The sequence below is a fragment of the Suncus etruscus genome, chromosome 4, assembly GCF_024139225.1.
Source record: "Suncus etruscus isolate mSunEtr1 chromosome 4, mSunEtr1.pri.cur, whole genome shotgun sequence".
Lineage (NCBI taxonomy): Eukaryota > Metazoa > Chordata > Mammalia > Eulipotyphla > Soricidae > Suncus > Suncus etruscus.
In genome coordinates this window covers 150,234,956-150,258,928 of record NC_064851.1, presented here as the reverse complement: position 1 = coordinate 150,258,928, position 23,973 = coordinate 150,234,956, and the positions used below count along the sequence as shown (strand labels likewise).

Below are 23,973 nucleotides of genomic sequence, written 5' to 3'. Positions count from 1 at the left end.
TCAAAGTTGACTTTTGTGTAAGGTGTGAGATTTAATTTCTTACACGTGTTATCCAATTGTCCCAATAACAATTTGTTGAACAGGTTATCTTTATTCCATTTCATATTTTTGGATCCTTTGTGAAAAATAAATTGATATACTTAGGGGTTTGTCACTGAATCTTCTATTCTGATCCATTGTTCTAAAATCTGTCTTTGTTCTTATATATGTGCTCTTTTGATCACTATGGCGTTGTAGACCTTCAAGTTAGGTAATTAGATACCTCTCAGATTCTTATTTTCAGTAAGGTTTTTATAACAGGAGTCTTTTATAATCCACACAAGCATTTTAATTAACTGTTTTAAGTCTTTGAAAAAATGTTGACTGTATTTGGATAGGGATTAGATTAAATTTATATAGTAGTTTTGATAGATATTATTTTGATAACATTGATTCTTCCTATCTGTGAGCCTGGAATACTTTCCATTTCATTTTTTGTCTTCTTTATTTTAAGAGTTTCTCACCATTTTGTTAAGTTAATTTTTAGGTACCTGATGGTTTCTGACACTATTATAAATGGTATGAACTGTTTGAGCTCTTTCTCCTCTGAACCATTATTTGTATAATGGAATGAAACAGATTTTCGTATATTGACTTATAGCCAGCCACTTTGATGTATTGTTTTTTGTTGTGTGTAGGAGCTTTTTGTGTGTAATCTTTAGAATCCTCAATGTATGTCCTGATTTGCAAATGTGATCTGCAAATAGAGATAGTTTGACTTCCTCTTTTCCAGTTTAGATCCCTTTGATTTTCTTCTCTTGCCTGATTGCTGTTGCTAGGACTTCTAATACTATGTTGAATAATAGTGGAGACAATGGATATCCTTACCTTTTGCCTGACCTTAGTGGAAATGCTTTCACTTATTCAGCATTAAGAATAATATTAGCTATGGGATTTTTAGAGATATCCATTACTATCTTGAACAAGTTTCCTTCCACTCCTATTTTGTTGAGGGTTTTAATCTTGAATGTTGAATCTTGTCAAATGCTTTCTCTGCATTGATTAATACTATCATATAATTTTTATCTTTCCTTTTACTGATGTGGTATATAATGGTAATTTATTTGCATATATTGAACCATCTTTGCATCTATGGGATGCATCCCACTTGATCATAATGTATAATTTTATTATATGCTGTTGAATTTAATTTGCTAAAATTTTGTTGAGAAATTTTGCATCAATGTTCATCAGTGAGATTGGTCTGTAGTTTTCTTTCTTGGTAATATCTCTGTGCTTTAGAAATCAACATAATGTTAGTTTCATAGAAAGTATTAGGGAGGATTCCTGTCTCTTTAACATTTTGGAAAAATTTAAGGCTCAATGGCAGCAATTCTTCTCTGAATATTTGACAAAACCTAATAGTTAATGGTGTTAACCCATCTAGGCGTGAGCTAGTATTCTTGGGGAGATTTTTAATTACTGTTTCAATTTCCTTGCACAAGATTGGCCTATTTAGGCTATCTTGTTTATATTCATTCAGTTTGGGGAGATTGTATGTTTCCAGAAATCTGTTCATTCCTATTAGGTTCTCTAGTTTTACAGAGTACAGTTGTTCATAGTAAACTCTCATGATGTCTTGGGTTTCTTAGGTTCTTGTAATTTCCTCCCCTGAATTTCTGATCTGATTTATTTGAGCTCTTTTTTATTTTTCTTTGCAAATTTTCCAGTGGTTAACCTATGCTTTTTATTCTTTTATAAAACCCATCTCCTTGTTCCATTGATTCTTTGTATTGCTTTTTGGTTTCTATAGCATTGGTATCTTCTCTGGTTTTATTATTTATTTCTACTACTGTTTGGGTTTCTTTGTTGTTAGAGTACCAATACTTAAGTCATGTCTTTATGTTGTGGATTTTATCTTTTTCTTCTTTCTTATGTAGGCCTATTTTGCTATGAGTTTCTCCCTAATTGCTACTTTTGCTATGTCCAACAATTTTTGGTAATTTATTCTTTCATTCTCATTAGTCTCAAGGAATCTCATTTTTTACTTAATTTCCTCTTTGATCTAGCTGTTATTAAGTAGCATGTTGTTTAGTCTCCATATGTTAGAGTTTCTTCACATCTTTTTATAACCAATTTTTATCTCTGTGGCATTGTGGTCTGGTAGGATGCTTGGTATGATTCTTATGTTTGTGAATTTTTGTTAGACTTAAGTCTTAAAATGCTATCATTCTAGAAAATGTTCCATGTGCCCCAGAGAAGAACTTTTTTCAGCTTTGGGAGGATGGAAAGCTCTGTATAAGTCCATTATTTCTTCAGATTCTCATTAGGGCTCTTATGTTTTACTAATATTCTGCCTTTTGTATTTATTCAGTTATGAGTGGTGTATTGAATTCTGCCATTAATATCATGTTACCCTCCATGTGTTTCTCTATGTTTGTAAGCAAAAGCCATACATACTTCACTAACCCACCATTTGGTGCATATATATTGATTAGAGTTAGTACTTCTTGGTTTACTCTCCACCTGATCAATAATTAGTGTTCATCCTCTCTAATTACTTTCTTGAGGTTGAATGCAATTTGGTCCTATATAAGTATGGTTGTCTAAGCTTTTTTTCTAGTGACTTGTATAATCATTTCTATCCATTAACTATAAACCCGTGTCTATTCTGAGATTTTATGTGTTTCCTGTACGCAGAGATGGATGGATTTTGTTTCCTGATCTAACTTTTGCTCTGTGACTTTTAGTAAGAGAATTTAGTCCATTGACATTCAAGAAAACTGACAGAAAGGGGATGTTCTGCTATTAGTAGGGTTGTTACTGCTATATTTGGTTATTTGGTTTATATAAGTGATCTTTGAGTAATTCATTTAAAGTTAGTTTGGTTATTGGAAAGTTCTTTTTGTCTGAGAATAGTTTTTTTCTCTCTCTTCCATATAAATGAGAATTTTGTTGGGTTCATCCCCAACTTAGGTTGAAAATGTCTTTCACCAGTATTTTGAATATGTCTTTCCACTCTTTTCCTTTCCTTTCCTTTTCTTTCCTTGTGTGGGAGATCTGGTGTGATTCTTCTGTTCGTTCATATATACTTATGTTTTTTTCTTTTTTTCCCTTACTGCTTTGAGAAGTCAGATTCTCTCTTTCATTTATGGCATTTTGATTACTATATGTCTTGGTGTTGTTCTGTGTGAGTCTATTTTGTTTGGTCCTCTTATGGCCTCTTGGATTTGTGCAGCTGATTCTTTCCAAAGAGTGGGCAAATTTTCTATTATCTCTTCCACTGCTTGTTCTTTCCTTTCCCCTTTACCATCCATTTTTGCTGTTCCTATAATTCAGAGACTATCTTGTCTTTGTTCATTAAGTACCTTACATTTTCTTTCATTCTTTCCCTTCTTTTCCTTCCTTTCCTTCCTTCCTTCCTTCCTTCCTTCCTTCCTTCCTTCCTTCCTTCCTTCCTTTCCTTCCTTCCTTCCTTCCTTCCTTCCTTCCTTCCTTCCTTCCTTCCTTCCTTCCTTCCTTCCTTCCTTCCTTCCTTCCTTCCTTCCTTCATTCTTTCCCTTCTTTTCCTTCCTTTCCTTCCTTCCTTCCTTCCTTCCTTTCCTTCCTTCCTTCCTTCCTTCCTTCCTTCCTTCCTTCCTTCCTTCCTTCCTTCATTCTTTCCCTTCTTTTCCTTCCTTTCCTTCCTTCCTTCCTTCCTTCCTTTCCTTCCTTCCTTCCTTCCTTCCTTCCTTCCTTCCTTCCTTCCTTCCTTCCTTCCTTCCTTCCTTCCTTCCTTCCTTCCTTCCTTCCTTCCTTCCTTCCTTCCTTCCTTCCTTCCTTCCTTCCTTCCTTCCTTCCTTCCTTCCTTCCTTCCTTTTTCTTTCTTTCATACCTGGTGAGGTGCTCAGAGGTTACTACTGGCTCTGCACTTAGAAGTTACTCCTTAAAAGCTTGGGGAACTATATAAGATGCTGGAAATCGAACCCAGGTTGTCTCTGTGCAAGTCAAACACCCTATACGCTGTGCTATCACTCTAGTGATCTCAAACTCAATTTACCTGCAGGTCGCAGGAGGCAAAGTCAGGGTGATCCTTGAGTGCAAAGTCAGTAGTAAGCCTTAAACATTGGGGGTGTGTGACCCAAACAACTAAAACAAAACAAAACAAAAAAGATTCCTCCAGGGCAGGGCCACAAAATGTTGTATGGAGGGCCGTTTGCGGCCCGCGGGCCACACGTTTGAGACCCCTGGTCCTCTTTTTTCTTTTTTGGACTTCTTTATAACTGCTAGCTTGCAATTTGTCTTAAAGTTCATCTATACCATTTCCCTTTGCAGTTCTGCTACTATGGCTTGTTATATTTTTATTTCCATTATTCTTTATTTTCTTTAATTTCATTTGTATGACTTATTTGAAAGAGTTCTCCTTTGAATTTTTGACTTCTTAATTTTACTGGTTAATGCCTCCTTGACTCCTGTTGCTAATGCATTAAGTATTGATTTTAAGTACTCTAAATCAGATTCAGGCATTTTAATGGGCTTGAATATTTGCATAGTTTTCTTTGCCTGACTGCAACTGCAATTTACCTCTGTATTTTCTCCATTATTCTTTGCATTTTGTTTATTTTAATGGTAGAGTTTCAGTTTCTTCATTATTTAAGTAAATGATCTATTGAATTGTTTATACAAAAGGTGGCTAATAATACATAAAACAAACAAAACCCAGAAAACCCTAAAACACCAACCAACCAATTAAACAAACAAACAAACAAAAAAAACCCCACAAAATACAAAAGGTAGGGCTACTAAAACATCTATCTGACTTTCAGGCTATTTTCCTCATCATGCAGGAATATTTGAGTATTTTAAGAAAATTGTCAACTAGTTAACCTGTTTGGTCTGTTGGATTTTGAGGCTGAATCTAGACTGAGAGAAAGAAGTGCTAGGGCTCACCCCTCTGGAACTAGAAGATATAAATTGGAACGTCTTCATGGGAATGTACTAGTGTCTAGAGTCTAGAGGTTGGCATGAAGATTCATCTCTAGGAAGGCAGGTTCCTCCCCAAATATAATGTATGTGGGGTCAGAGGGCAGACAGATATAGGACTTGCATTTTTTTGGGAATGAAGCTTGGGAAGAGGGAAGTGGTGCAGCTACAGGTTCTAAGTTCTCACATTGGGAAATTTTGGTATTCAGATTAAGCTCCAGGAGGGCAGGTCCATTCCCAAGCACGATGCACCTGGAATCAAAGGGGAAGGCAGATGTCAGGACTGGTGAGTTTCTAGGCCTAGAGTTGGGAAGAGAGGTGGCATGTAACTACAGTATCTGGAGTCTCATGTTGGGAGCAGGCATCATTTTTTGGTGGTGCTCAAGGACTATATGTGGTGCCAGGAATTTAACCTATGTCAGCTACATGCAATGCAGGCCTTACATCTGTACTATCTCTGTAGCTCTCACTTTAATGTATAGTTAGATATGTTTCATTAAGGTTTAGTTGAAAGAGCTTTGCTTTGTATTTATATTTGCCAGAAATATTCTTTATTTTTATTTTATTCATTGATTTTTGCTCTATGGTTGAACATCATCCCACACCCTGCTTACTTTATGATTTCTTTGTTGTCCTTTTTTTAGTATCATAAGATATGTAGTTTTGTTAATTATTTGGCTTTTTTTCTGTTCACTAATTAATCCTTGTATTGGTATAAACTTCTTTCTTAGAACAACTTTGCTGTGTCCACAGTTTCTGGTAACTCAGTCTTCATTTTCATTTGTTCCCAGAAATATTTTGTTTTCTTCCTTAATTTCCTCTTTGACCCACTGTTTATTCAGTAGTAACTTAGCTTACAAGTGTTTGAGTTTTTTTACGGCTTTCTGTTTGTGGTTAATTTCTATATTCAAAACATTGTGGTCTGAGAAGATACTTGATATGATTTCTGTCCTCTTGATTTTATTGCGAACTTTTTTTTGTCCCATTATGTATTTTATCTTGCAGAATCTATTTGGAAGAAAAATGTGAACTCAGCTTTTTCTTTATGGTAACTCTAGATATGACTTTTAGGTTCACCTCATCCAGTCCTTCCTTTAAAGTCTTGTGTTTCCTTATTGACATTTTGTCTTAGGCAGTGGTGAGAACGAGGGACTTACATTTTCTAAAAATATGTGTTACTAGTGATATATTTCTTCAGGTTTCTTGGCAGATGGATTTCAAAAATTTTTTTAAATAATTTTTATTGTGACCAAAGTGAATTAAGAATCTTTCACAGTAATATTTAAGGTACATAGTGCAATAAATCAGGGCCTTTCCCACCACCAGTGTTGTCCTCCCTCTACCCCTATTCCCAGCATGCATCCCGTATCTCCCTCACTTGCCTCCTGAACTTTTGACAGATGTTTTTATAAATTTTGATGGATTTTAACCTGGTGGGTGTACATAATGATTGTTATTCTTTTTAGACTCATTTATGTAATGTTCAATCATGTCTCTTATAACTTTTTAATTTGAAATACATATTGTCTGATATAAGTATAACTTCCTGGTCTTTTATGGGTAGATATTTGTCTGTAATGTTGTTTTCTAACGTTTTATACTAAATTTGTGTTTATCAGAAATGTTTAGGTATTTTTCTTTTAAGTAGCAATTAGTTAGGATAAAATTTACTTATTTATTTATTTTTGGTTTTGGGGCCACACCCGGTGATGCTCAGGGGTTACTCCTGGCTATGCACTCAGAATTTTTTTAATATATATTTTATTTAAACACCTTGATTACATACATGATTGTTTGGGTTTCAGTCATGTAAAGAACACCACCATCACCAGTGCAACATTCCCATCACCAGTGTCCCAAATCTCCCTCCTCCCCACCCCACCCCTGCCTGTACTCTACACAGGCCTTCTATTTCCCTCATACATTCTTATTATTAGAATAGTTCAAAATGTAGTTATTTCTCTAACTAAACTCATCACTCTTTGTGGTGAGCTTCCTGAGGTGAGCTGGAACTTCCAGCTCTTTTCTCTTTTGTGTCTGAAAATTATTATTGCAAGAATGTCTTTCATTTTTCTTAAAACCCATCAACGAGTGAGACCATTCTGCATTTCTCTCTCTCTCTCTCTCTGACTTATTTCACTCAGCATATTAGAGTCCATGTACATCCATGTATAGGTAAATTTCATAACTTCATCTCTCCTGACAGCTGCATAATATCCTATTGTGTATATGTACCACAGTTTCTTTAGCCATTCATCTGTTGAAGGGTATCTTGGTTGTTTCTAGAGTCTTGCTATGGTAAATAGTGCTACAATGAATATAGGTGTAAGGAAAGGATTTTTGTATTGTATTTTTGTGTTCCTAGGGTATATTCCTAGAAGTGGTATAGCTGGATCGTATGGGAGCTCGATTTCCAGTTTTTGGAGGAATCTCCATATTGCTTTCCATAAAGGTTGAACTAGACGGCATTCCCACCAGCAGTGGATAAGAGTTCCTTTCTCTCCACATCCCTGCCAACACTGTTTGTTCTCATTCTTTGTGATGTATGCCAATCTCTGGGGTGTGAGGTGGTACCTCATAGTTGTTTTGATTTGCATCTCGCTGATGATTAGTGATGTGGAGCATTTTTCATGTGTCTTTTGGCCATTTGTATTTCTTCTTTGTCAAAGTGTCTGTTCATTTCTTCTCTCCATTTTTTGATGGGATTAGATGTTTTTTTTTTTTTTTGAAAGTTCTGTCAGTGCCTTGTATATTTTGGAGATTAGCCCCTTATCTGATGGGTATTGGGTGAATAGTTTCTCCCACTCAGTGGGTGGCTCTTGTATCCTGGGCGCTATTTCCTTTGAGGTGTAGAAGCTTCTCAGCTTTATATATTCCCGTCTGTTAATCTCTGCTTTCACTTGCTTGGAGAGATGCACTCAGAAATTACTCATGGCTTGGTGGACCATATGGAATGCCAGGGGATCGAACCGAGGTCTGTCCTAGGTCAGCTGTGTGCAAGGCAAACACCCTACCACTGTGCCACCACTACAGCTCCTAGGATAAAATTTATGAACCATTAAAACACTGTTGTGAGTTCAGATCATTGATGTTGAAAGATTATTGGGATGAAAAATTATTGGCATCATTTTCTAGTAATTATAAATGTTTGTGAATTTTTTCTTCCCCTTTATTTATTTTGAATTTTCCTCCCACACCTGGCAGTATTTATGGCTTACTCTAGGTTTTGCACTCAGGTTTTTACTTTTTTGCAGTATTCAGGGGACCATATGGGGTGTCATGGATCAAACTTCTATCAGCTGTATGCAAGACAAACTCCTCACTCAGTGTATTGTCTTGCTGGCCCCTATCTTGTCCTTCATAGAAGACAATTTATTAATTAAAAAGTTTAATGGTTATAAACTTTGTTGGCCTTTTTCTTGTCCATAGTGCTTTGCATCACTTCTTCAAATTTGGAATATCCTATCTGGATAGGTTTAGCGATTTTATTTTAGCTAATTTGTTTGATATGGCAAATTATCTTCTGTTCTATAGAGTTTCATTTGATAAATACACTGTGAAATTTAAGGATTCTTATGTAAATTTGTTCTTTGTTCTTGCTGCTATGAGAATTATAACATCATCTTTGGTTACATCATCTTTAATTACAGTGTTTCTTTAGATGTTAGTATTTGGGTATATTTTATTGCAAACTTTTTGAGTGTTTGTAATATGGATGTATGACTCAATACTCAGATTGCATAAAGTTCTCAACTATAATTTCTTTGATCAATAGCTTTGTTCATCCTTTCTTTCCTTTTCTTCAGGGACTTTAATAATTCAGATACTGTCTTTTAAAAGTTATCGCATAATTCTCATAATTCTCCGATGTTATCTTCATTCTTTCTATTCCTTCTCTTCTTTATTGATCGTTTGTTGCATCTTATCCTCTGACAAACTGGTTTTGTTCCTCTCACTCGGAAGCTGAGAATCAGTTCATCTCCACAATTTGTTAGCATTTTACATTCATTTCATTTATATAAAATTAATAATTAGAGGCAGATATATTCTACAGTGCAATACAACAGATTGTGGCTGAAGACAGTGAAACTATTCTACTTATTTATATTTGCTTTGTTTTGGGTTTGGGGTTACACCCAGTTGTGATTAGGCCTTATTCCTGGCTCTGTGCTCAGGGATCAACTCCTGATGTGCTTGAGGACCATATGGAGTGAAAGAGATCAAACCTGGATCAGTCACATGTATGGCAAGAGCCCTGCTGGCTGTACTATATTTCTGGTCTTGTGGTGAAACTATTCTGTATCTTTGGTTACAAATTAGTATGGTTATTTAAATGAATCAAACTAAATAATTTATATTAATTTTAATGTGCACTAATTATATATAATAAAAAATAAAACAGGCTTTGCCAATTCTTCTGGCTTTGTGAACTGGTTTCTGAGTTACTTCTAAGTTTGAGTATACTTTTTTTTATTTCTATTGTAAAAAAAGTGAATTAAAAATCTTTCACAGTAATATTTAAGGTACATAGTGACAATGAATTGGGGACATTCCCACTAGGTTTGAGTCTTCTTTTCTACAACATGAAGGACACTAGAAAAAATTTCAGTTATGATATAGCTTGATTTTACAAGTTTTTAATTATCTAAAAGAAAAGAATGAACATTTTAAACAAATAATAGGAAGAGATAACACTTCATATTAATGTTTTATTCTGAAAAACATGAACAAATATCTTATTAGTACTATCATTATCTTATTAGTATAATTAGTATTAGTATCTTATTAATATAATTTTTAGTGTTTCATTCTAATGCATTTCTAATGGCATTATACATTAGTATATTTATGGAAATAATTTGACAGTTTGGACTTTTTAAAATTTTTGTCATTAATTAAAATGTTTTCACTTAAAAAACTTCTTCACGAATTTCGTGTCATCCTAGCATAGGGGCCATGCTAATCTTCTTTGTATCATTCCAATTTTAGTATATGTGCTGCTGAAGTGAGCACCACTTGAAAAACTTCTTAAAGATAAGTATAAATTTGGGCCTGGAGAGATAGCACAGCGGCGTTTGCCTTGCAAGCAGCCGATCCAGGACCTAAGGTGGTTAGTTCAAATCCTGGTGTTTCATATAGTTCCCCCGTGCCTGCCAGGAGCTATTTCTGAGCTGACAGCCAGGAATAACCCCTGAGCACCGCCGGGTGTGACCCAAAAACCAAAAAAAAAAAAAAAAAAAAAAAGATAAGTATAAATTTGATGAAAGACTATAAATTTTATAAAATAATTTTGTATAAGAAAGAGTATCACATTATTGAATATATTATTTAAAATTTATTAATTCCATAATCTGTAAAAGAGGGGCACTGTAATCATATTTAACTTAAGAAATTTTCAGCTAGTAAAAAAAATAAAAAACAGCAAATTTCTTAATAAGTAGGAGTCATTGTTCCTGACTGACCATATATAATCTATCCATAAAAAGAACATGTACTTTTATAACTATGCAAAAGTCATATCACTTACTATTTTCACTTTAGTACTGAGGAAATATATTCTTGAAGATTCCTTGAAAGTTACAAAGCCAATCTCAGTATTATGTGATGGGTAGGATGTTGTATATTTCTTTGCAACACTTGACTTCTTGGGTTTAAATCCAACTGTAGTGTCTAATATCCACATCTTGTACAAATTCTTTTCAGTATCTTTGAGAAATCATTTTAAGTTCTCAAAGTTTAGATTTTTATGCACAAAATAAAAGAAACACACACCTAACTTACTTCACAAGGTTGCCATTCTTTAGGAAAATTAATACACATTTTTCAAATTTATTTTGAATTACTATGAGATAGTTGAAAATTGTTCATGATTGAGTTTTAGCTGTATAATGTCCAATACCCATTCCTTCACCAATGCACTTTTCCCACCATTGTGCCCCCTATTCTTCTTCTTCTTCTTCTTCTTCTTCTTCTTCTTCTTCTTCTTCTTCTTCTTCTTCTTCTTCTTCTTCTTCTTCTTCTTCTTCTTCTTCTCCTCTTCTTCTTCTTCTTCTTCTTCTTCTTCTTCTTCTTCTTCTTCTTCTTCTTCTTCTTCTTCTTCTTCTTCTTCTTCTTCTTCTTCTTCTTCTTCTTCTTCTTCCTCCTCCTCCTCCTTCTTTTCTCCTCCTCCTCCTTCTCTCTTTCTCTCTCTTTCTTCTTATCCCCTTTAAATACTGGTTTGCAATATGATTACTGAAGAGTTATCATGTAGATCACTTTATCACCTTCCAGAACGCACTTATTTTCCGGACTGATGATTCCCAACTGTCATTTTCATAACTGTCCCTTCTATGCCATAACTGTGACTTTGTGACAAGCTTCCTGCCATGAACCAATTTTCCTGAATCTCAGATCTATTGTCTTTCGGTATTAACACCATACAATCTTTTAAAATATCCCACAAATGAATGCAATCATTCTATGTCTATTGCTCTCCCTCTCAATCAATTCTCAGCAAAAATACTCTCCATTCCATGTTGTATAAGTAAATTTGATGACTTCATTTTCCTTAACAGCTGCATAGTATTCCATTGTTTCTTAATCCACTCATCTGGTATTGGACACTTGGTTTGTTTCCAAATTCTAGCTCTTGTGAATAGTGCTGCAATGACAATAGGAGTGCTGATGCTTTTTTCTGCATTGTAAGTACACTTTTAAAAGAGATATTTTAAACACTAGTTGATTCTAAGTTTATAATTGTAAGTTTGAAACTGCATCAATTCATTCAACTACTTTCACAGTAATTTTATATTGACATAGTTGGATATATAAAAAGTTAATTTTTATTCATATAGAAGTCAATTGATTGGGTTTTTCTCCTTATTGATGCAGTTGTTTGTGGACATGGGCTAATGTAGATTCCAAGTGATTGTCAACATCTAGCTGGTTACAGAAAAGAGTGGAAAATTTATATCTGTTTCTGGTCCATTTTAGTTTGAAGAAACCCTGTGAATTCTATTTATTTTTGTGAGCAGCAGTCACAAATATGTTTGTAAATGAGTCTTTAGATAATCAGAATCCTTGTATTCAAGTGTTTTATTGGGGAAGCAAAGGAATGAAGATATTTGCTGGACATATGTCATTTATGCCAAAGAGATCCCATGTTTCATTATTCAAAAACTAAAGTGAAGTAAGCCAAGAGTGATGATACAATTTACTCAGGATCACAGACTTAATTAATAATAAAACTGAGTCTTCTGATTCATCCATATTACTATTATCATAATCTTCATTATTATTATTATTTTAATTTTTATCTATAAAGGCTTGGCCAAACCAATACTTATGATGGTCTTCTTTGGATTTCCTATAATATTGCTCAATATTCTTGCATAACTAATGGAATTGGGTAATAAAATCCAAGTGTCACTTTGGCTAGAAACCCTCTAGTCCTGCTCTGTTGAGCTTTGTTCAATTGTTTTTTTCTGTCATTTTATGAAGTGTGAGACTCAGATTTTGATACTCAAATTTAAGAAGAAAGCTACAAGAATATTCCCTGTTCTGTGGAAGAAGCCCATCTTCTTCCTATCTCTACTTCTACTATTTTTCTTCCTTTCCTTGCATCCATGGCTCTTCTGAGGTGGCAATGCATGATAAGGATCACTGGGAATAGTACTGAGCTTACCAATATCATACTGAGCTTACCAATATCACCACAGTTTTCTCAAAGTAAAATAAAAAATGTGACCGCTTCCCTTCCTTTGGATCCCTGACCTTCATGTTAAGTTCCTTTGCCTTTGGCTGAAATTATATTGGTACACAAGAGGAATGTTGGCTTTCTTGCACTGATGAATAATTTTGATGACTTAATATCCACAGAGCTAAGCAGTGATAAATTTAGCTCTGGAGGTAAACATTCTCTAAACCATGATCATCTATTGATGTATAGGCATAGAACAACTTTAATATTTGGTTGGCATTAACACAGTTCACAGTTGACAGATTCTAGCAGGACACATAGGGAAGAAAATTCTGCAAGTTTTTAAAAATTTATTGAAATGATCGTGATTTACAAAGTTATTCATAGTTGGGTTTCGGATGTTTCAGGGCCAATCCAACTAGCAGTGTCAATTTCCCTCCCACAATGTTCCCAGAATGCATTCTCAGCCTGATAGTATAACAGGCCTATTTTAAGTTCTGTTTGTTAAAGTTTGGACCTCATGATTTCATTGTTGTTGACTCTGGCTTGGATATTTATTTCTGTTCTTTCTTAATAACTAACACCAGTGCACCTGAGACCTCTTGACCCCTGTCTCCCATCCTTCCATATTTGTGTTTTTCTTCCTCCACCCAAATTCTTTTCTTCTCTTCAATATACTGTGGGACTAGGAGTGTTTAAGACAAATCCCATGTAAACAATTGCATTTTTAATGCAGTTATTCTAAATATTATGAAAGTGATATCAATCTGTATTTATCTTTCTGGCTTAATTGATTTAACATAATATCTTCCAATTCCATCCATGTTACAGTGAATTTCATGATTAGCTTATTCCTTAAAGATATGCAGTATTCCACTCTATATATGTACCACATCTTCATGATTCATTCATCTGTTGTTGGATATCTAGGTTGATTCCAACTTTAACCTATGGTACTGAGGCTGCAATGAATAGTGGTGTGCATACCTCCTTTTACATGAATGTTTTCCTGTCCTGGATATAGATATTGAAAAGCTGGATTGTTGGGCTATATAGCAGTTATATTTTTAGTTTACTGAGAACCCTCCATACTATTTTTCATAGGAGTTAGATCAGGCAGCGTTCCCACCAGCAATGGATGAGTGTAGAATCAAATAATTAAGGATGGGGCTGGATGGCGATGGATGGAGGTGGATGGATTCCTTTCTCACCACATCCTCACCAACGCAAATTGTTCTCAATATTTTTTGATATGTACCAACCTCACTGGTGTAAGATGATATCTCATTGTTGTCTTGTTTTAGATTTCCCTATTGATAAGTGATGACAAGTATTTTTTTCATGTGCCTATTTACCATATGTTGGTCATATTCAGAGAATGCCTGTTCATTTCCTCTCCTATTTTTTAATGTTTTTTTTTTTTTAGGTTTTGTGGAGTCAACATTTGTGTGTACTTTGTATATCTTAGATAACAACCCCTTTTTCTGATGTGTAGAGTTAAAATATTTTCTCCCACTTAATTGTCTTTTAGTTTTATTCCCTGTTTCTTTTCCCATACAGAAACTTTTTACTATAATGGAGTCCTATTTATTCATATTTGATGCTATAGTTCTGGCCATTGACATCTGCTACTGAAGACTTTTTTGAGTTCTGTCTTGGAATGTTCTGCATATATTTTCTTCAATGAACTTTGTGAATTTAGGTCTAATCTCAAGATCTTTGATACACTTTGAATGGACCATAATGTTAAGTGTGAAATATGGATTTATCTTTAATTTCTTACATGTGCATATTAAATTGCTCATTTGTCGAAGACACTGCCTCTATTAAAATGAACATTCAACATTATTTGTTGAAGAGACTGTCTCTATTCAATTGAATGCTCTTGGCTCCTTTGTCAAAGATTAATTGGCCATATACTTGAAAGTTTGTTATTGACTATTCTATTTTGACCCATTGGTCTGAAATCTGTCTTTGTTCCCATACCATGCTGTTTTAATCACTATAGATTTGCAGTAGAGCTTCAAGTTAGGTAATGAGATGCCCCTAGATTTGTTTTTGTTTTTTTGATTTTGGGTCACACCCGGCAGTGCTCAGGGGTTACTCCTGGCTCGAGGTTCAGAAATCGCTCCTGGCAGGCTCAGGGGACCATATAGGATGCTAGGATTTGAACCAATGACCTCCTTCATGAAAGGCAAACGCCTTACCTCCATGCTATCTCTCTGGCCCCAGTTTCTTGTTTTTTAATATGGTTTTGGCTATACTAGGTCTTTTATAGTTCCATACAAACTTTTGTGGAATCAATCAGTAAATGATTGCTCTATGTCCTTGAAGAATGTTGTTTGATTTTGGAAAATCATTGCATTAAATATGTATACTAATTTATATAAAATGGTAATTTTGATAACATTGATTCTTCTGATTATGAACATGAGATATGTTTTCATTTCCTTTGGAGTACTTCCATTTCTTTCTTATATGTTTTGAAGTTTTTGTGATATAGGTCTCTCACATCTTTTGTTAGACTGATTCTTTCTGCTTGATTGTTTTTGATAATATTAAATATGAGATAGATTCTTTGATCTTTTTCTCCTCTGAAAAAACAGTGCAACCATCTTTTGTGTATTGACATAATAACCAGCCACTTTGCAATATAGGCTTACTGTTTCTAGGAGCTTTCTTGTGGAGTCTTTATGGTCTTCAGTGCATATCATCATGTCATCTGCAAAGAGAAATAGTTTGACTACCAATTTAAATTTCTTTGATTTCCTTCTCTTACCTCATTGCTATTGTAGCGTTTTTAATACTATGTTGAATTATATTGGACAGAATGGCCATCCTTGCTTTGTACCTGAACTTAGTGCAAATGATTTCAGTATTTTTGCCATTAAGAATAATGTTGGCACCATTTGGCAGCACCCAGAAAGTATTGCCAGGTAAGCAACCCCTGCCATCAAGGACTAAGGCAGAAAGGGGAGTCTGTTTGGCTGCATCCAGAATGCATTGCCAGGTAAGTGATGCTGGCCATCAAGAACAGAGCCAGAGAGTGCAGTTGATCCTCTCCACAGCTGCACACTTTTCGTAGTTAATTAACAGAATGCAGATAACTCCACACTGCAACAATGATAATGGGGAAAAATGTCCCCCAATATGCTTAGAGAATAAAGATGGTAGCTCTGGTTTCACGAAAAATACAAACCACTTATTTAACTTATCTGATAAGGAATTTAGAGAAGGAAAGTAAAAATTAAAAGAAAAAAACATAATCACATCATTAGTTGCAAAGAAAGCATTTGATAACACCCACTTTTGATTAAAAAGAAAACATCCAACAAGATGGAAATGGAAGGAACTTTTCTGAGTATTGTCAAAGTCATTCTCCACAAGTCAATGGCAAATATTATATTCAATGCCAGGGGTGGCGTACACGCGACTCTCGGCCAAAATAAATGCGACTCTTTGCCTCTTATCATTATTTTGTATACTGTGGCTCTTTGTCAAGTTTGGATTTTGTTCTGCTGCTTCTGAGGAGGGACCTCTGAGGAGAGATCTCTGAGCGCCCAGTCCCGCCCCCAGGCTGCGTCCTCCTGTCTCCTATCCCTCGGAAACAACTGCACGAGCCAGCGAGGGGTGGGAGAACCCATGTGTCACATGTTGGGTCACATCTTGTCGTGAGTTCTGAGTGTGGAGGATGCAGCACACTCTCACCATCACTGCAGGATTTTGACCCTCACTCAAAATGGCAAAATGCAAGATGTGTTTAATATATTACTTTTAAAATTATATGCTTTTGTGTGAGTGTTTGTCTGTTTTGGCAGGTCATTGCTTGGTGTGGCTCTCTGACTCTCACAGTTTAAAATTTTGGCTCTTTGTGTGGAACTTGTTCTGCTCAATGCAGATAAACTTATAGCCTTTCCTCTAAAATCTGGCATAAGACAAGGCTGCCCCCACTCACCACTCCTATTCAACATCATACTGAAAGTACTTGCCATAGCAATTAGGCAAGGAAAATATATCAAGGGTATCCCAATAGAAAAGGAAGAAGTCAAGCTCTCATTGTTTGCAGATAACATGTTACTATATTTAGAAAACCCTAAAGATTACCAAAACATTCTATAAACAATAGATTTGTATAGCAAAGTGGCAGGCTGCAAAATTAGTACACAAAAATCAATGGTCTTCTTATACAAAGCAATGATAGAGAAAAAATAGACATTATAAAACAATTCCACTCACAACAGCATCACAGATATTCAAATACCTTTGAGTTAACTAAAGGAATGAAGGACATATACAAAGAAAGCTATAGTACATTGCTTCAAGAAATAAAAGAGGACACAAGAAAATGGAGACATATTCCCTATTCATGACTTGGGAGAATTAACATCATTCAAATGACAATACTCTACAAAGCACTATATAGATTTAATGCAATCCCTCTAAGGGTACCCATGACATTTTTCAAAGAATTAGATCAAACACTCCTGAATTTTATTTTGAACAATAAGTGCCCCCAAATAGCTAACTATACCCTTAGGGAAAATGGGAAGCATCACTTTTCTCAACTTTACATTATACAAAAAAGCAATAATCATTAAAACTGCATCTTATTGAAATAAAGACAGACCCTCAGACTTGAGTATTCAGAGAACGACACCTAGATATATAATCATTAATCTTTGATATAGGAGCAAGAAAAGCAAAATGAAGTAAGGAATGACTCTTCAACAAATGTTTTTGGGACAAATGATCAGCCACCTGAAAAAAAAGTGAACTGAAATTTTTATCTATGTCCATGCAGAAGGATCAAATTAAATAGATTAAAGACCTTGATATCAGACCTGAAACTATAAGGTATATAGAAGAAAACATAGGAAAATACTCTATAATATTAGACTAAAGCCAACTTCAAGGAGGAAATACCATTGTCCAAACAAGTGAAAGCAGATATAAACAAATTAGATTACATTAAACTGAGAAGCTTCTACATCTCAAAGAATATAGTGACTATGAAACAAAGGCTATATATGGAATGGGAGAAACTATTCATCTGATACCCATCAGAAGATGGGACTAATATCTAAGATATACAAGGTCCTGACAGAACTTAACAAGAAAAAAATATCTAACTCTATCAAAAAGTGAGAAGAAATGAACAGACATTTTCTCAAAGAAGAAATACAGATAGCCAAAAAGCACATGAAAAATGCTTCAGATTACCAATTATAAAAATATGTAAATGAAAATAACAATGAGGTATCATCTCATGCCACAGAGACTGGCATACATCACAAAGAATAAGAACAACCAGTGCTGACATGAATGTGAGGAGAAACAAACTCTTATTCACTTTTGGTGGGAATGCCTTCTCAGCCAGCCTTTCTGGAGAATAATATGTATATTCTTCAAAAATCTGAAAATTGAGCTTCCTATGGTCCAGCAATACTACTTCTAGGAATACCCTAGGGATACATAAGCACAATACAAAAATGTCCTCTGCACTCCTATGTTCATTCCTGCACTATTTATAATAGCCAGAATCTGGAAACAGCCCAAATGTTCAACAAGAGATGAATGCCTAAAGAAACTGTGGTACATCTACACAACGGAATACTATACAACTATGAGAAAAAATGCAGTCACAAAATTTACCTACATGGATGGATATGAAGATTATTATGTTGAGTGAAATAAGTTAGAGAAATAGATATAGAAATGTCTCTCAATTGTGGAATTTAAGAAAATAAAAGACAGTATGATAATAAATCCCAGAAACAATAAAGATGAGGACCAGAAAAACAAGCCCATATTTAGGAAGCTTGCATTATTAGGAAGTTATTAGAGAAATAACTCCACTAGCAACTAGTATAACAATGACAGTGAGTGAAAGAAATAGAATGCCTCTCCTAAAGACAAGCTGGGCTAGAGAAGGAGGGATATAGGATACACTGTTGGTGGGAAATTTGCACTGGAGAAGGAAGTGTACATTCTATATCTGAAACCCAACTATTAATATGTTTTTTAACCATGGTGCTTAAGTAAAGAAATTATTTTTAAAAAAGTATAATGTTGCTGGCATCTATTATGCTGAGTGAAATAAGTCAGAGGGAGATAGACACAGAATAGTCTCACTCATCTATTGGTTTTAAGAGAAATTAAAGACATTATAGTATAAGGCCCAGAGATAATAGAGATGAGGACTGGAAGGACTGGCTCACAATATGAAGCTCACCACAAAGAGTGGTGCATGCAGTTAGAGAAATAATTAGACTAACAACTATCATGACAATCTTAATGAGTAAGAGAAGTCATGAATACAGGCAGGGGTGGGAAGGAAGGAGGGGGGCATTGGTGACTGGAATGTTGCACTGGTGAAGGGGGGTGTTCTGTTTATGACTGAAGCTCAACTATAATCATGCTTGTAGTCATGGTGCTTAAATAAATATTTTATAAAAATAAATTAAAAAGAATAATGTTATTTGTGAGCTTTTTATAGATAACTATTACTGTCTTGAGGAAGCTTCCATATCTATTTTGCTGAGGTAGCTAGACCTTGTAAAATGCTTTATTTGCATCAATTGATATAATCATATGATTTACATATTTCTTTTTACTGATGTGGTATATAATGTTTATGGAATTGCATTTATTGAACCATCCTTCCATTCCTGGATGAAACTCAGTTGATTATGCTGTATAATTTTTTGATGTGTAATTGGATTATTTTTGATAAGATTTTCTTGAGGAATTTTCTTTAATTTTTATTGTGACCAAAGTGCATTACAAATCTTTCACTGCAACATTTATGGTATATAGTGACAATGAATGAGGGGCATTCTCACCACCAGTGCTGTCCTCCCTCCACCCCTGTTCCCAGCATGTATCCCATATCTCCCTCCGTTATCCCCCAGAATGCTAGTGCAACTGGTCTCCGCTTTACAGCTTGTTGTAGATTGAGCATCCATTCCACCGTCATTGGAGATAAAAAGGATAAGAAAAAAGGAAGAAAAAAAATTGGTAACTACTACCAAAAAGAGAAAGAGAGAAAAAAATGGAAGAAAAAAATGCACTCGACAAATAAAAATAAAAATAAATCACCAAATAATAACCACAAGAGTGAAAAAGAAAGAGAAAAGTGGAAGAAAAAAGAGAAGGAAAATAAAGTAAAAAACTAACAAATCAAAACAAAACAAGAAAAAAATAGGGGTGCTGGAGTGGCAGGGTTTGGCTTTCCCACCACTTTTTTTTTTCATAGGCACAGTAAGCATTGGAGAAGGGGAATTCCTGTGGCCTAAGAGATTCAGTGTTTCTCCATCCTTAAAGCATACCATCATGGGATCAACCCCTGGCTCCATATATACTCATTACCCCATCCCAAAGGCTTTTTTATGGTGCCAGAAAACTTTTGTTGAGGATTTTTTGAATCAATGTTCATTAGTGAGATTGGTCTGTAATTTTCATTCTTGGTAATATTTCTGTCAGCTTTGCTTTTCAATGTAAATGTTAGCTTCATAAAAGGTATTGGGAAGTATCCCATTTCTTCAATATTTTATAAAATTTTAAGAATCAATGGTAACATTTTTTGCTGAATGTTTGATAAAACTTACCTATAACATATGGTCTGGACTTTCAGGGGGAAATCCTTAATTTTGTTTCAATTTACTTGTTTGTGATTGGCTTGTTTAGGCTATCAACTTCATACTAAGTCAATGTTGAGAATTATATGGTTCAAGAAATATGTCCAGAAATATCTTCTTGGTTATCTAGCTTAACAGAATACAGTTGTTCATAATAAGCTCTCATGATGTTATGGATTCAGACTTCTATTGTAATTTATTCCTTTCCTTTTCTGATCTCATAATATTCAATTGCATTCCATTGATCTGAGGGTCAGTCTTTATTTCATTTCATTTCATTTCAATGCCATGCTATTTTAATAACTACTGTTTTGTTCTACAATTTAAGATTGGTGAAAGAGATTCCTCCCATTTTCTTTTCCCCAAGGTTTGCTTTATCTATTCACGGGCATTCATTGTTCTATACAAATTTAAGGTGACTTTGATGCACTTTTTTGAAGAAAAAAAAGTCATAAGTATTCTTATAAGAGATTGCATTAAATTTATACAATGCTTTGGGAGTATTGCCATTTTAATGATATTGTTTTGCTCCATGAGCAGGGTATATGTTTCTATTTTCCAGGAATATATTTATTTTTTCCCCTTAATTTCTTTTTTGATCTTGCTGTTATTAAGCAGCATGCTGTTCAGTCTCCGAGTGTTAGAGTTTCTCCACATTGTTTTTATAATCAATCTCTATCTCTGTGGCATCGTGGTTTGACAGGATACTTGGTATGATTCTTATGTTTGATTTTAACTTAGATAAATTAAGATGTTAGCAGGATGCCTATATATATATATACATATATATGTTTTAAAAATAGTAAAGAACTATGTAGTTAATTCTAACATATTTTCCTGCCTCAACAATATGCTTAGAAATTTTTTGAATTTCAACTATCTTAATCTGTAGACTACCTTTTAGTTCAGATTCTTGTGAGTTAAGATAATTATGCCTCTGGTATTATCTATCAATATAAGATTCAGGATAAATGAAAACATCTTTTAAAAAAAAGATAACTATGTCAATATCAATGTGGTTCTGTTTGAAAAAGAAAAAAAAACAGAAAAAATTACCAGGAGGAGTCCTTCTAGAGGTTATAAACATCAATTTAAAAGAAGAAAGAGAACAAAGAAGAAAAACATAACCCAAACACACACACACACACACACACACACACACACACACTAAAAACAAAAATAACAAAACAAAAAGAACAAAAACCCAAAACCCCAAAAACCAAAATCAGCAACTACAAAAAAGGCACCATTGCAACAGACAACAACCAAACAATAACCAAGAGAATGAAAAAAAGGAAAGAAAAAAGGAAAGAGGGGTGGTGTGGCAAGGTCATTGTCTTCTTCTTCTTCTTCTTCTTCTTCTTCTTCTTCTTCTTCTTCTTCTTCTTCTTCTTCTTCTTCTTCTTCTTCTTCTTCTCCTTCCTTTCTTCTTCTTCTTCTTCTTCTTCTCTTCTTCTCTTCTTCTTCTTCTTCTTCTTCTTCCTCTTCTCTTTTTTCTTTGTCCTTTTTCTTTTTTCTTTCTTCATTCTTCTCATCTTCTTTTCTTTTTCTTTCTTCATTTCCTCTTCTTTTTCTTTTACCATTTCTTCTTCCTTCTTTTCTTCTTCTTTTCCTTTTTTTTCTTCATTTCTTTTCTTCATCCTTCTTTTTTTTCTTTCTTTCCTTCTTTTCTTCTTTCTTTTTCTTTTCTCATTTCTTCTCTTCTTCTTCTTCTTCTCTTCTTCTTCTCTTCTTCTTCTTCTTCTCTTCTTCTTCTTCTTCTTCTTCTCTCTTCTCTCTTCTTCTTCTTCTTCTTCTTCTTCTTCTTCTTCTTCTTCTTCTTCTTCTTCTTCTTCTTCTTCTTCTTCTTCTTCTTCTTCGCATAGGCACAGTAAATATTGGGGAAATTAGGAAGGGAATTCCCTTGGCCTAAGAGATACAAGGTTTCTCCACCCTTAAAGCATACTGTCATGGGAATAACTACCAGCTCTGTACACATTATTTTCACACCCCAAGGTCTTTTTATGGGGCCAGGAAACTTTTCCATAAAGCCCTAATATTATAATTTTTCTTCTTATGGTTCTCCATGAAATCATCAGTTCTATAATGTTTTTGACTTTGAGAGAATATTTTTATTTTACTTTGAAAGATAAAATATTTCATACTATATCTTTGATCTCTACTCATACTGATGTTTGCGTACCAAGCAGGAAGATTCTACTCATCTTAGAGATAGTCTATGTTCATAGGAGTATCCTCCTTATGTATTCTTACCCCAAGGTATATGCATAATGCATTGTTTCTGATTTTGTACACCAAACATATGCTTGCTTATACAAAACAGTTTATAGGTGAGGATCATGGGTGTTTGAACTCAGGACTTCATATATATGGAGAATACACATTACCACTAACCTCCTAACTCAACTTTGAAATGTGCTTATACACACACACACACACACACACACACACACACACACACACACACACACACATATATATATATATATATTTCTTCTTAAGTTTTTACAGAAAGTCAGAGAGATTTGACTTGTCTGTCATAACTAAAAGAGATACAGTGGTTTGAATATCATTCACACTTCAGATAATATTCTCATTCAGTAAGTAAATGCTCAGTAAGTATTTGGAGTTGACTATGATGAAGCGTTTTATCTGAGTTATAGAGAGGGAATTCAATTTGATTATAGGATAATATGATGAACATAGTCATTAAATCTATGCAATATTAGAAAATCAATTTATAAAAAATACCAACTCTTCTTAGGGTTAGTAGCATGAGTCTTTTTTTTTTTTTTTTTGGTTTTTGGGCCACACCCGGTGACGCTAAGGGGTTACTCCTGGCTATGCGCTCAGAAGTCGCTCCTGGCTTGGGGGACCATATGGGACGCCGGGGGATTGAACCGCGGTCCGTCCTAGGCTAGCGCAGGCAAGGCAGGCACCTTACCTCTAGCGCCACCGCCCAGCCCCAGCATGAGTCTTAATTATATTATCACTCCCTCTTTCTCAGCCCATGCAATTTTCTTTTTTGTTGAAACTGACAAATTTCAGAAAAGAGGACAGATACAATATATGGAAGTGTTAAGCAAGTGCTTGTATAGAATACTTATTGAGTACTTAAAGTCACAAGAATAATAAAAAATAAAGCATAATTTATGACCTCAAAGTACTGCAGCTGTTTGTAGAGAGACATTGAAGATACAAAACAGGTTTTCTGAAGTGGTGGGTATCAACTAACATGATACTTTAAAGGAGAAATAATATATTTATGATGCTTGTATATGTAAAGTTTCTCCATATTTCTGTATTATTCTCAAAAAATAGGCCCACTTCCCTTCAAGGTCAATGTTGATTATGCAGGTATTCTATGACACATTCCTACCAGCAGTTAGTCTTTTTGTCCTTAAACCTTGTCATAGTATACATAGTAGTATGTATGCTGATGATATGCGAGGGTAATATATATTAATATGGGCTGGCCGGCACGGTGGCGCTAGAGGTAAGGTGTCTGCCTTGCCAGCGCTAGCCTAGGACGGACTGTGGTTCTATCCTCGGGCGTCCCATATGGTCCCCCAAGCCAGGAATGACTTTTGAGCACATAGCCAGGAGTAACCCCTGAGTGTCACCGGGTGTGGCCCAAAAAACAAAAAAATAATATATATTAATATAATTATATATAATATATAATTTCCATATATAATGTATGGAAAGAGATACTTT

At 34.7% G+C, this 23,973-nt stretch overlaps 1 pseudogene; it reads right to left on the bottom strand.

Moving 5' to 3' along the window:
• Positions 1-9,853: 9,853 nt before the first annotated feature.
• On the bottom strand, positions 9,854-9,954 carry LOC126007499 (uncharacterized; annotated as a pseudogene).
• Positions 9,955-23,973: the final 14,019 nt, after the last annotated feature.